The 14,257-nt window shown below is 40.6% G+C and overlaps 1 long non-coding RNA gene across 1 annotated transcript; it reads right to left on the bottom strand.

Annotated features, from left to right (window-relative positions):
- Positions 1-1,279: 1,279 nt before the first annotated feature.
- LOC119932433 lies at positions 1,280-7,689 on the bottom strand. Its single transcript, XR_005452310.1, has 4 exons — positions 7,662-7,689; positions 3,439-3,522; positions 2,116-2,193; positions 1,280-1,336 (listed from the first exon to the last, which is right to left on the bottom strand). It is a non-coding gene; the product is annotated as an uncharacterized LOC119932433 (long non-coding RNA).
- Between the last annotated feature and the right edge of the window lie 6,568 nt (positions 7,690-14,257).

Here is a 14,257-nt window from a genome sequence, read left to right as displayed (position 1 = left end):
ACAGCATTTTAACCATCTGATTTGGTTTGATTACCGGTACTTATCCTGAGAGCGGCTCCGCTTGAGGCAAGTTAAATCTCTGTTCTTGCTTGTCGCTGGAAACATTTAGGTTTGCTTTACTCTCCTCATGGCCTCTGCCAATGGATCTGAGGCTGAGGTGAACTGAAGGAAATAAAGTCTGCAGCTATGGAATCCACTTATAATCTTTATTAATTTCTTAAAAATTAATACTTAGCCATACTATGACTTCTGAAAAAAGAAGTACACCATTGTAGCTCATACAAAGACTAAGGTCGATCCATAATAAATCCTATTATATTTTCCCCGTGTCCGAGTTTTACCTAATTAAGATAGAAAAAAATGTAAGACCTGAATAAGAGAGGTTATATTCCTAAAACTGCATGAACAAAATAGTTGTATTTTGTATTCTAGACTGTGAGCCCGCTGTTGGGTAGGGACTGTCTCTATGTGTTGCAGACTTGTACTTCCCAAGCATTTAGTACATTGCTCTGCACACAGTAAGCGTTCAATAAATACGATTGATTGATTGATTGATTGATTAAATAATTCAGTGTATCGTTGGATTGCAGAATGTATTAATTGATCAACTATTTCACATGTAAAAATATTATCTGTAAATAGGCAGAGCTATCCTTCTTAAATAAACATTAGTTTTTCAGTATCTTCTAGTTAAAAGTTATTTTATTCTAATTTAATATAAATGTACTTTCAGGCCCAGAAGTGAAATTCCTACCCTGACTGCCAACACAGCCAAAGTTAAACTATTCTACTGTGCGGCAATGTTGTTTTAAAAAAGAAAATCTTCTACAGGCTCTAGAAAAGAATAAGATTAGATTCCCTGAGGTTGTCTATTTCAATGTCTAGATCAAAGTAGAAGATTTCCACAGATGTGGTAGGTTGTATGAACACTAATGCATTCAATCCTGACTATGTCCAAAGATCAGCTGATCAAATTTCTCGCATTAGGCAACCTATTGTTTTCAAGTGCTGGATGACAACAAAATGAAAAATGGCATCAGACGTACAGAAACGATGCCCATTTAATGAAGGCAGGCCCTGTGTTCTCATTGGACAGCACTGTAGAAATTTTGCTGGTAATATTCAAGAACTAAACACCACTCTGCCCTTTAAATGCCCTTCTCACCTTCCCTTCCAAACAAAAACAATTTTAAAAATCTCTTCCCCATGACAGCTAATGGTGCATTTCCCTGCAGCAAAAACAAACAAACAAAAAATACCAGATTTGAGATATACGTACCTTTATCTTTGTTATGATTTCTCCAAATGTCAGGAATTCTGAATGCTTTTCAGCAGCCTAAGTAAAATGAGATGAAAAGAACAGTAATCTAATTGGTTGAAAAGTGCTCCACACCATGCCAGTTTATAATCATCATCATCAATCGTATTTATTGAGCGCTTACTGTGTGCAGAGCACTGTACTAAGTGCTTAATGTTGGTATTTGTTAAGCGCTTATTATGTACCAAGCATTGTTCTAAGCGCTGGGAGGGTATACAAGGCAGTCAAGGTTGTCCCATGGGGGGGCTCACAGTCTTAATCCCCATTTTACAGATGAGGGAACTGAGGCACAGAGAAGTTAAGTGACTTGCCCAAAGTCACACAGCTAAGTGGTGGAGCCGGGATTCGAACCCACGACCTCTGACTCCCAAGCCCGAAGCGACACTGCTTCTGAGTCATTTTCCCTATCTGTGTCACCACCTAAGAACAAAGGTTATAACACGTTTGTCACCCTGGCTATTTTCTTTTCCCAATAACGCATAACAATTATGTAAAAGAAGAGAAAAAGGACAGACCCTTTCCCATGAAGTCGCGTGGAAGTGTGTCAAAGAGGAATAATTTGGCTGATGGGTAGAGTTTACCCAGGTCTAACGTGACATTCAGCGTTTCTGCCTTGAGTCCCGGGGGTAGGGGCATGAAGATGAATATGGCGTAATAGTAAATGTCTGATCTTTGTCATTGTTGTTGTTGTTGTTGTCCTACGTTGTTGAATCATCCCCGACTCATAGCAACGCCATGGGCACATCTCTTCCAGAACGCCCCACCTCCCTCTGCAATCGTTCTGGTCTGGTCTTTACCTATGGCATATTTGGATTCTTGGCCTGTCCTCTTTGTTTCTCGCTCAGATTCTTCTGGTCAGGAAGCTCATGGAATCCCTTGAATTGGAAAAGAAGAAAAAAATGACTGAGATCATTTAACTGTGGAAAATAAAACTATTTCATGAAGAATAATTAATAGTGACAAAGTAGTCTCCTTCCTGTGAACTCCCATCTCAGAAGGATTCCAATGTGATTAGGAAGTAATTGTTTAACTTGCTGTTCACTTCATCCTCATCACCATCATTAAAAGAATTTATTAAGTGCCTACTGTACGGAGACCACTGCATTTAGTGCTTGAAGGAGTACAAAAGATTTAGAAGACGTGATCCCTGCCCTCAAGGATCTTACTTATTAAGCAATGTTTAGCAGAGTTCTGGGCTAAACATGGTCCCGGGGAAATTATTTGAGCCTATCCAACTAGAGGAATTTAATAAGATAGGCCTGCTTTAAATATTGGGCTACCACCTCAAGGCAGGGCTCCTGCTCCATCCGTCAGGACCCGTCAGTAGTCACATTCTTACCATCACTTGGGCTACTGCTTCACCAGCAGAATCAGGGAAAAAAGCCAACAAACCGCATGTGGGGTGGCAGAAATGTGCAAGCTTCTTTTAGGGGACCTGGAGGATCTCATCTCCTCAAGGCCATCAATTCTATCTCATTTTATAGTCTCTGATAAACTCCGGTTGTAGACAGATGTGAAGTGAAACTTTCACAAAAAAGGCTTTAGATTTTACATTTACCGCCGTGAGATGCATTTGGAAAATCTTCATCCTTATTCTTATCTCCGAAAACATTCACCCACCAAACCACAATGCATTTAAAGGAAAATTTACCACAGTTCTCAACTGTGTTATTTCGCTGAAAAAAATTGGGGGGGGTTTGCAATTAACCAGTCAGTGTATTTATTGAGTGCTTAGTGCCCTAAGCACTTGGGAGAGTATAATGTTTCGCCCAGAACTCTGCTAAACATTGCTTAGTAAGTAAGATCCTTGAGGGCAGGGATCACGTCTTCTAAATCTTTTGTACTCTTTCAAGCACTTAATGCAGTGGTCTCTGTACAGTAGGCATTTAATAAATTCTTTTAATGATGGTGATGAGGATGAAGTGAACAGCAAGTTAAACAATTACTTCCTAATCACATTGGAATCCTTCTGAGAGTGGAGCCCACAGGAAGAAGAAGTTGGTAGACATGTTCACGTTCCCTGCTCATAACAAGCTTACACTCTAGAGGGCAAGTGACTTATTTTACCATTTTAAATTTGGTGTTTCTGGAAAAAAAGTTTTAGACCTGAAAATAATTACCTTGTGTGGATGTGGTTTCTATGGCTTGGTTGGAGGTGGACTCTGTACTGGAAGAAGTTTTCATGCCGTAAATAAATCTTCTTCCTGTAGAATTATTGCTGTTTAGAGTATTAATTAATCCCATTAATAAAACAAGAGTATTAAAAATTCGATGTTTGATTGTATGGTCTTTCCACACAATGGAGTGGTTGGCGTGGGGGCTGAGCAGTCTTTGTACCACGTAGTACACTTTGGCAACCTGGTGGTAGGGGGAAAATGAGAAGTGGAGTGTGTACAATCTCCACTTCTTGCCCTACCAGATGCTTTTACTGTTGCCTTTGGCAATCAGGTCCCTTTCGGCCACTCAACCACAGTGTGAACCTTGAAGGTGCCACTGAAAGTTGAGGCATCTCAAGTAAAGTAAGGCGTGGGGTCACCTCCCTGTGACATGGTGACTGTGCTGCGTACTTGTGTTGTGACCTCACCTGAATAGGCACCTGCGCAATTCATTATATGTAGAGGTGTAACTGTTGAGTTGCTAAAATCACTTAATTTTTTTGTGCCTCAGGTACCTCATCTGTAAAATGGGGATTAAACTCTCCTCCCTCCAACTTAAATTGTGAGCCCCCTATGTGCCCAATCTGATTATCCCGTGTCTAGCCCAGTGCTTAGTACAGTGCCCGGCACATAGTAAGTGCTTCACAAGTTCCTTAAAAAAGAAGAATAAAAAAAAAGATTTCCCATATATTTTTCCCTTTTGATACCTGAGCCTCCTGTGCAGGGAACTTAGCATATACATAGTACTAATAGTAATAATATTCACTGAGTATCTATCGGGTTCAAAGCAGTGGAAAAATAAACTTGAGTATTAGGTATGAACCCTGGTCCCCAAAGGGCTTCCAATCTAAGAATAAGAAAGGAATTGGGAAAGGAGGGGGAAGGAAGAAAGGGAATAGAGGAAAGAAGTGTAAAAGAAGAACAGATGGGATGACACTTGGGTAGTTATGGTATCTTTAAAGACCCTAGCAGGTGATTCCTGAAAGCAGGATGAAATTTGGGTCATCAGGATTCAATTTTGTTTCAATCAAAAGTCAAACCAAATGGCCAAGTGTCCGGCTTTATTATATTGTGGACTGTCCTCTCAAAGCCAGTTAGAATACGCCCATTCCCTAAGAACAACAGTTCCTTCCTATCTTTCATTTGCAAAATTCCTTGGAGGTTGGACCCAATTAAGCCACGCTAAAAGAAAAAAACTATTTATGAGGATAGATAGATAGATAACATTGTTACTTTGCCCAGCTTTCCGAATCTAGCAGGGTGCCTCAACAATGCACCAATTCAATTTCCATGGAAACAGTCCACACCCATTAACTGTTTCAAGACAGAAGCAATTCAATTACTTAAAAAATGTTTTATTGTCTACTTAGAGCTACTACTGCTAAATGTTCCTTAACCCGCACAGATATTTGGTAATCTGAAACCATCTATATGAAAATACAATGTACTGCTTCAGAGAAGAGGTTTAATACTTTTTAAAAACTAAAGTCAACAGCTGCTATTGGTTTTAAGAATCTTAGGAGTGGTGCAAAGTAGTGAGAATATTTCAGATTCAAAAGCAATTAAAAAAAGCCTACCATTAAATATCGAACCTTTTTTGCCAGGGTCTTGATCAAAGCAGTGCTCCACTCCCGAATGAAAGAAATTAGGCATCTGGGGAGTGGTTTTGCGTTATTAATCTGGTAAAACTATTGCACACCCATTCGCTGCTTCAAGAAACAGAATAATCACTTGGGCAGTGTCTTTTTTTTTGTCTACTTAGAGCTGTGAGTTCTAAGTCTTCACTGATTCTTAGATTTCATTGCTCTAGGAATTCATTGGCTCTCACATGGGAAAAACTCTAATTCTAGAAGTGGTTTTGATTCCAACAGCTGTACGGTCTAATTACGGACAATTTCGTTAATAGAGGCAGTCCCCAGGCTTGCAACACAATCAGTTCCTGAAAACTGGATCTTAAACTGAAACACTGTATATTGGAACCAGTTGCCTCATAGGAACAACGTTATAAATGGGGTTTTGGTTCTTGAACCAATTTTTACCAAAGTCACCCAGAACTGTGTACTGGGTAACTGTATTATGAATAGCTATGTTAATGTATTTTTGAATGAGAGAGGTTCCACAATAGGGTAGCCAACTTTTACTTCCTTGGAAGTAAAACAAACAGGTCTTTCTTTTCCCGGTTGTCAGGTCCCCACCCTCCAGCTTTTTCCACTCCTTCCCTCTTTGAACTTTTCTCCCCAGCAAGGCTTTTTAAATTGTTTCCCCATTTCCTCAGGGCATCAGTACTCCCTCATCCCTTCCAACTTGCCCACACTCCCAGAACTAATGACACACAGAAGAATAATGTTGTAAAGTCAAAACATGTGTTGTAAAGCTGAAATAATATAAAAATAGAAATGTGAGTGCTGTTTGTCAACTTGAAACTTCTTAAACCAAGGACTTCCTGTATACATTAACAAAGGTAGTAACAGTTTTCATCATGTTGCCTCACTCAATGGTGCTACAGACATTTGAAGGCAAAGAATGTGATACCACAGAAAATACCCAGATAATTAGAACATAAAGATTATATTTGACTTGAGTGATCAATATCATCCTTTATTATTAAATATGTTACATAAAGGTATGGACCCCACCCAAAAACTAGAGGTGACAAGTAGGAAGAGAAAATCCAATTCAGGTAAACAGTAAGAAAATGTCTGCAACCATAAATAATCAACCCCAAATCGCCCCAATTAATATGGCTTTTTTATGGTATTTGTTAAGCACTTACTATGTGCCAGGCACTGTACTAAGTGCTGAGGTAGATACAAGCTAGTCACGTCGGACACATGAGTCCATGTCTCACATGGGGCTCACAGTCTTGGTCTCCATTTTACAGATGAGGTAACTGAGGCACAGAGCAGTTAAGTGACTTGCCCAAGGTCACACAGCAGACTATTTCAAGTGAAGGGGTCAGTTTGCTCCAGTCAAGCCAAAGTGTATTTCGGAAGCTTAGTTTTTTAGATCACTTGTTTTATTTTACTAATTCTAGCTTTAGGCAGTATTTGGGAAGAAGAATCTTTTCAACATCTATCAAAACATGCTTAGTCATTAAGTGCAACCTTCAATTCATCCTTTCCTTGAATTTAAGTTGATTCATGAATCATTATTGTTAAATCAAGAAACACAAAAACCAACAAGACTTTGTGTTGGTTTTTCATCTTAAATGGGGGGAAAAAAGGGAGTGGGACATTATCGGGGAACATTTGGGAATGGCAGGCAGATTTGGAAGCACTAATGGGTTAGAAAGACCTGGAATGAGTGAGATTGTGGGAGCAAAAGTACTTCCCAAAGCTTCACTCCCCAAACTGAAAATTCATGGGGACCCCATGGAGATGGAAGCTATGCTAAGCTACCTGGTAAAAAGAATTCAAATTGTAATAGAGGCCTTAGAAGGCCTTAGTCTTTTTGATAATTTCTCACATATATATGGCTCTGAATTCTTTCTCAGATGCCTTATAGAACTTTTAATAATCAAATGAGATTAAAATTTTCAATTTAACATATTAAAAACCTAATAAAGCTTTACCCTGGGATGCACACGTACATTTTCTTGGAACTTTCTCACACTCCCACAGACCTGTGTTTGGGACCCGTGACTTTAATATTCGCTAGTTTTAGTCATAGCATTTATAAACTGTGTAAATGTGAATGCCCAGTTTTTACTCGTTTTTCAAGATCACTGCATCCCATGCAATATGGACACAGATTAACTAATTTCTAAACTGTATGATTAAAACATTTAAAAAATGTTTCCAACATCACCCTTTGCTGGAAGCAAGGGCTCTCAGTAATCAAAACTATACTGCCATCTCAGTCCTGAAACGGTGTATGAAACCACACATATAGGGACCGAGGAAATACAAGTAAAGGGGTTCTTCCAAACGATCTTTTCTGAGAAAAAGGGGAGGAAACTTCCCCCAAAAAGATGAAGCTAGTTTTTGCCTTGTGCACCATGGTGACAGAGGTATTGTCATCTCCAGTGCTTAGAACAGTGCTTTGCACATAGTAATAAGCACTTAATAAATGCCATCATTATTATTGCACCAGCAGTCATGAGTCAGCTAGACACTGTATCAAGATGATTTAAATTTGCTCAATTCATCATAATGGAGGTAATAATTCTAAAGATTATGATCACTTACATGTCAGCATTGTTAGACATGTCACTGCCGATCACCGTACTGAAAACATCCGAACATGCTGGTTCTAGGAAGCAAGGCGGACTTGTCAAATCCTGACGTTCTTTGAACAACAAGAATAAACCATGTTTAAATTGGGCTGGGCCACCTCCAGCCTTATCCCTGTGAAGTCTGGCACTGGGGTGCGGCCAATCCCAAAACCAAGCCCCATGAATTAAATCCTGGGAAAATGGCAGATTCTGAACCTTCAAGGAAATTCCCAAGCACCTGAAAACTAACTGTGGTTCCCAGATTAGGGGTTAGATAAACAGGGACTCTTTTCTTCTTCTTTTTCTTCTTCTTCTTCTTCTGCTTTCTGCTAAAAGTATACTTGATACATCACCAAATGTAGTCCATAAGATCTGAGAAAATTCAGGTTGTACTCCACAATTAGTTGACAAGCAGGGAAACTCTTGTTCGATGCGTTAGTAAATATTTTGATCATGCTCCTTCATCTTAAAATAAATCAGGTGTGAAGATTTAAAAATTAAGGCCAGACATTCTATTTTTCAAAGAAGCTTAGCATAAAGTTTATAGAATGCGGATGAAAATCCTCACCGCTTGATAATTACATACGGAACAAAACCTTGGACTGAGCTCCTTGGAGGCAAGGTACCACACGAACATATTGTACTATAGAAGTGTTACGGAAACAACTTCTGTTACACTGGTTCAAATCCAGCTCAGATGGGTAGCAGAATCTTTCATTTTAGGGGCTGGTCTTTGCAACTAATTGGTTATTTGAGGATCGTCGCTAAGAAAATATATCCAACTCGGAAGCCCAATAAGAAGTACTAACAAGCAAAGCCACTTCAGATGCTTCCTGCTCCGTTTTAAACAGAGAAGCAGCATGGCTCAGTGGAAAGAGCATGGGCTTTGGAGTCAGAGGTCATGGGTTCAAATCCCGGCTCTGCCAATTACCAGCTGTGTGACTTTGGGCAAGTCACTTAACTTCTGTGTGCCTCAGTTCCCTCATCAGTAAAATGGGGATTAAGACTGTGAGCCCCCCGTGGGACAACCTGATCACCATGTAACCTCCCCAGCGCTTAGAACAGTGCTTTGCACATAGTAAGTGCTTAATAAATGCTATTATTATCCGTGGGACAACCTGATCACCATGTAACCTCCCCAGCGCTTAGAACAGTGCTTTGCACATAGTAAGTGCTTAATAAATGCTATCATTATTATTATTGCATCCCTAGACTTAAGGTTTTCTAAGGATAGGAACCTCAGTGCTGACTTCAGTACCAAGAACTCAAGGCAGGCCCAGTGGAAAGAGCTCGGGCTTTGGCGTCAGAGGTCACGGGTTCAAATTTCGGCTCTGCCAATTGTCAGCTGTGTGACTTTGGGCACGTCACAACTTCTCTGTGCCTCAGTTCACTCATCTGTAAAAGGGAGATTAAGACTGTGAGCCCCATGTGGGAAAACCTGATCACTTTGTATCCCCCCAGTGCTTAGAACAGTGCTTTGCACATAGTAAGCGCTTAACAAATACCACCACCATCATCATCATCAAATATATCACGAATACTGTCCAGATTTCATCAGTATCAAATACACTGACCTAGGTGAAATTTTGTAGAATACAGATCTCCTTACCCAGATTTTACCACATTCACAAACATGTACACATCCTTATCCCCCATGTTTGTGCCCATTCTCCCCTTGCACTATTTTCATCCTTTTTGAAAACTGATGTTTCTAGAAATACTAAATCTAAAGTTATCATTCTGACTTATTTGGGGTTAATGCAAGTAAACTGTGACTCTGGGAAATCTTCCTGTCACCCTGGCCTGCTGCCAACCTCATCCAAAGGGATGCTCAGAGTGCCATGGCAGCATGATTTAGTAAGTGGCTCAATCAATCAGGCACCGCACTGAGGCACTGGGTTGGATACAAGGAAATCAGGTTGGACATAGTCCCACTTGGGGCTCACAGTCTTAATTCCCATTTTACAGATGAGGTAACTAAGCCAGATAAAAGTCCAGAAACTTGCATCAGTCAATCAATAGCATTTACTGAGCACTTACTGTTTGCAGAGCACTGTACTAAGTGCTTGGAAGAGGGCAATGCAACAGAATTAGTAGACACATTCCCTGCCCATAACAAGTTTACAGTCTAAAGGGAGGGACAGACAGTAATGTAAATAATGTATAGTGCATAATTTCAAGACCTGTACATAAGTGCTGTGGGGTTGGGGGTGGAGCAAATTTCAAATGCCCAAAGGTCACAGGTGCACAGAGACACAGAAGGGAGGATGAGCGGGGGAAAGAAGGGCTTAATTGGGGAAGGTCTCTTGAAGGAGATCCAATGTTAACGTGCTTTGAAGGTGGAGAGAGTGGTGGTCTGACATTTAGAGAGGGAGAGAGTTTTGCAATTTAACTGCCGGGGCTGCAAGAAAGAGTCTGCCTTCCCAGACTGAGCCCCTTCCTTCCTCTCCCCCTCGTCCCCCTCTCCATCCCCCCCATCTTACCTCCTTCCCTTCCCCACAGCACCTGTATATATGTATATATGTTTGTACATATTTTTTACTCTATTTATTTATTTATTTTATTTGTACATATCTATTCTATTTATTTTATTTTGTTAGTATGTTTGGTTTTGTTCTCCGTCTCCCCCTTTTAGACTGTGAGCCCACTGTTGGGTAGGGACTGTCTCTATATGTTGCCAATTTGTACTTCCCAAGCGCTTAGTACAGTGCTCTGCACATAGTAAGCGCTCAATAAATACGATTGATGATGATGATGATGAAAGAGCCTTGCCAAGGGCACTGGAGACGACTACAGTACCTTCCCATGATTTTGGCACTTTGGGCCTGGCCCAACTTGCCTTTTGTTATGGTATTTGTTAAGCACTTATGTTTGTGCCAAGCACTGTACTAAGCACTAGGGTAGATGCAAGATAATCATGTTGGAGGCATTCCCTGTCCCTTGTGGGGGCTCACGGTTTAAGTAGGAGTAGGATTTAATCACCATTTCATAGATGAGGAAACTGAGGCTCAGAGAAGTACTTGGAGCTGAACCTCCTCCCACTGGGGTCCCCATGGAGCACTGGTGCCCCCATAACACACATGCCACCCCATATCCCGGGGGAGACTTGAGATGAGGTGGTTGTGGGGTCTGGGGAAGGGGAAGGTAACTTAAGCTGTCAATGAGCCCTGGATGGCAAGAGGGATCCAAAGAGAATTATATCACGCTGATTTGGAAGGTGGCAGCCAATCCGGAATTTGTTACCTGGGTGACCATGGAACTCAATCAATCAATCAATCAATCGTATTTATTGAGCGCTTACTATGTGCAGAGCACTGTACTAAGCGCTTGGGAAGTACAAATTGGCAACACATAGAGACAGTCCCTACCCAACAGTGGGCTCACAGTCTAAAAGGGGGAGACAGAGAACAGAACCAAACATACCAACAAAATAAAATAAATAGGATAGAAATGTACAAGTAAAATAAATAAATAAATAAATAAATAGAGTAATAAATATGTACAACCATATATACATATATACAGGTGCTGTGGGGAAGGGAAGGAGGTAAGATGGGGGGATGGAGAGGGGGACGAGGGGGAGAGGAGGGAAGGGGCTCAGTCTGGGAAGGCCTCCTGGAGGAGGTGAGCTCTCAGCAGGGCCTTGAAGGGAGGAAGAGAGCTAGCTTGGCGGAGGGGCAGAGGGAGGGCATTCCAGGCCTCTCAGTACCTCTCTGAATTTTCCCAATTAGGAATCTCAGTTGCCTAATGAATGAACAACTGCAAAAGCATATACCTATTCGTGGATTTCTAAATCGCCTAGTTTTGCCATTTTCTTTTCAATCTAGGCTCTTCCCTTTTTGCTATGATTCTGCGCTGGCAGTTTGGGTACACTTGTCTCGCATTAAAATGAAATCTCAAGAACAGAGACTATGACTTTTGCTTTTATTGCAGATTTCCAAGCGCCTTAAACAGTCCTCTGCATACAGAATATGCTCAGTGAAAGCTCCCGTGATGATAGTGAGTACAGCTCGACTGTTCTCCCCCTCTAGACTTTAACTCCTTGTGGGCACAAGAGCATGTGTACCAGCTCTATAGCACTGTACTCTCCCAGGCATTTGGTATAGTGCTCTGCACAAAGTAGGTGCTCAATAAATATCACTGATTGACCCTGATAATGTAAAAAAAGCCAACTTTAAAAGTAAGTTTTTAATACGTGGATACTGTAACATTTAGGTAATACGGTACTTTGGAAAAAACTGTTGCTCCTCAATAACCTCTTTCAGTGTACAGTTCTTTGATGTTTAAAAGAGATAATGGACCTTCTATGGGTGATTACATTTGATTACATTTTTTCCACTGTAATGAACCCCTGCTGGGGAAGGTAATTTCATGCCTTTCCTTTAACTTTCAATTAAAAAGAATCTACAAATATCCTAATACTATTGCACCTTTACAAGTTCCAAGATAGTTTAAATTAACCTACTTCAAATCAACAGAACATCTCACAATTAAGAAATAGCTAAAAAGAAAGTAATAATAATTTTTTATACATTCGGCAACTATGGATTTCTCCATAACCATGAAAGAGTGTCTCAGAGGCTGGTCTACACTGCTGTCATCACCCTTCATAGACACCAGTTGTTCTGACACATTAGCCTTTTGAACTTTTCCCCCCTGCAAGAGGCTGGTGGCAGAAGCATCCCAGAATACAGCATACATGTTTCACTTTGCAATGACTTGAGCAGTTTCACTACATACCCAGCTGCATTCATTCTTGCCAAGGAAGCTTTAATGACATTGAGAGCTTTCTCTAAATAATACTAAGGGAAATGAAAAATGGCCTACCTTATTGTTTTCAATTATTTATAGCTTCTTGCATAATCAGCATTCCACTAATCAGAAAATGCAACCAGTTTAATGTTCCTTGAGACCACCAAAAGCTGTGAGATCAAATAACCTCCAGCTGGATCATCTTCTGTAAATCCTTCCAAGACTTCTTAAATTTTGCAATTTGATTTTCCATACTGCTCTCTTGTCCGTCATTTTCCAATCTTACTCATTTCATTCAGCAACGGTTTCCCTGACGGTTTTAAATTCTATCATTCAAAAGCCACCTCTTCAAATTTTCCTCTCTCATTCAATATTACCTAAATTCAGCAAAAACAAATTCTGTAAAATGAGGCTATCAAAGCTAGTTGAAATGCTAGTTTTCTTAGTACTGTTAGACGTCCAAAAGCATCTTGGGCATGTGCCTAGGGGATTGCTGGGGAGCTATGCTTTTTTCAGGAGCTTAGAGGGAAATCCATAGCGGACAAATACTATCATCTCTGCACTAGCTTCACTTCTTAACCATAGTACATAGGATGCTACCGATCCAAACAAGCCTTCCTTGGAACTTTTCTTAGTGGAAGGACGCCTTGGGAATTTTGCCCTGCTAGGAGGATATAGTCCATCCCAGGTCCTTATGTAAGCATCTAGATAGGGATGACCTTCTTGGTGGTCAGCTCTGCTCTAAACTCTAGCCACAGTCTTTTAGACTGTGAGCCCACTGTTGGGTAGGGACTGTCTCTATATGTTGCCAATTTGTACTTCCCAAGCGCTTAGTACTGTGCTCTGCACATAGTAAGCGCTCAATAAATACGATTGATGATGATGATGGTGGCTTGGGAAGTTAGTTGACTGCTTAGCTGGAAGAGGACCATGTTCTGAGGGATAGCTTCCAAACTCACAGGATACTGATTAGTAAACCAAAATATTAACTAACTACGTTTCACACTGAGAGCTGTAATTCACCGAGAAACAAGTTAACCCGAAAGGCACACACGTAACTCTTTTTTTAAAAAATGGTATTTATTAAGTGCTTATGATGAGCCAGGCATCATACTAAGCACTGGGGTTGACTGGACACAGTCCATGATCCACAATCAATCAATCATATTTATTGAGCGCTTACTGTGTGCAGAGCACTGTACTAAGCGCTTGGGAAGTACAAGATGGCAACATATAGAGACAGTCCCTACCCAACAGTAGGCTCACAGTCTAAAAGGGGGAGACAGAGAACAAAACCAAACATACTAACAAAATGAAATAGACTAGCTATGTACAAGTAAAATAAATAAATAAATAAGGGGCTCACAGTATAAATCCCCATTTTACAGATGGGGTAACTGCGGCACAGAGAAGTTAAGTGACTTTCATTCATTCAATCAATCATATTTATTGAGCGCTTACTGGGCAGAGTACTGTACTAGGCACTTGGGTGAGTACAATACAATAATATAAAACAACAGTAAACAGTCACATTCCCTGCCCACAATGAGCTTACAGTCTGGGGTTGGGGGTGAGGGGAAGAAAGACATCAATACAAATTAATAAAATGAAGTTACAGCTGTAGGGCTTGGCGGGGGGAGAGCAAAGGAACAAGTCAGGGTGACACAGAAGGGAGTGTACTCTCTATCTCCCAATGAATCAATCAATCAATCGTATTTATTGAGCGCTTACTGTGTGCAGATGCTGGCTGGGGCAGAGAATTAGGTTTGGAAGGTTGCTTGTACAGTAATCAATTGTAAAGAGGATCACCATGATTTC

The sequence above is a fragment of the Tachyglossus aculeatus genome, chromosome 9 (assembly GCF_015852505.1).
Source record: "Tachyglossus aculeatus isolate mTacAcu1 chromosome 9, mTacAcu1.pri, whole genome shotgun sequence".
Lineage (NCBI taxonomy): Eukaryota > Metazoa > Chordata > Mammalia > Monotremata > Tachyglossidae > Tachyglossus > Tachyglossus aculeatus.
Note: the sequence above shows the minus strand (reverse complement) of the source record. Positions and strands in the feature narration are given on the sequence as shown.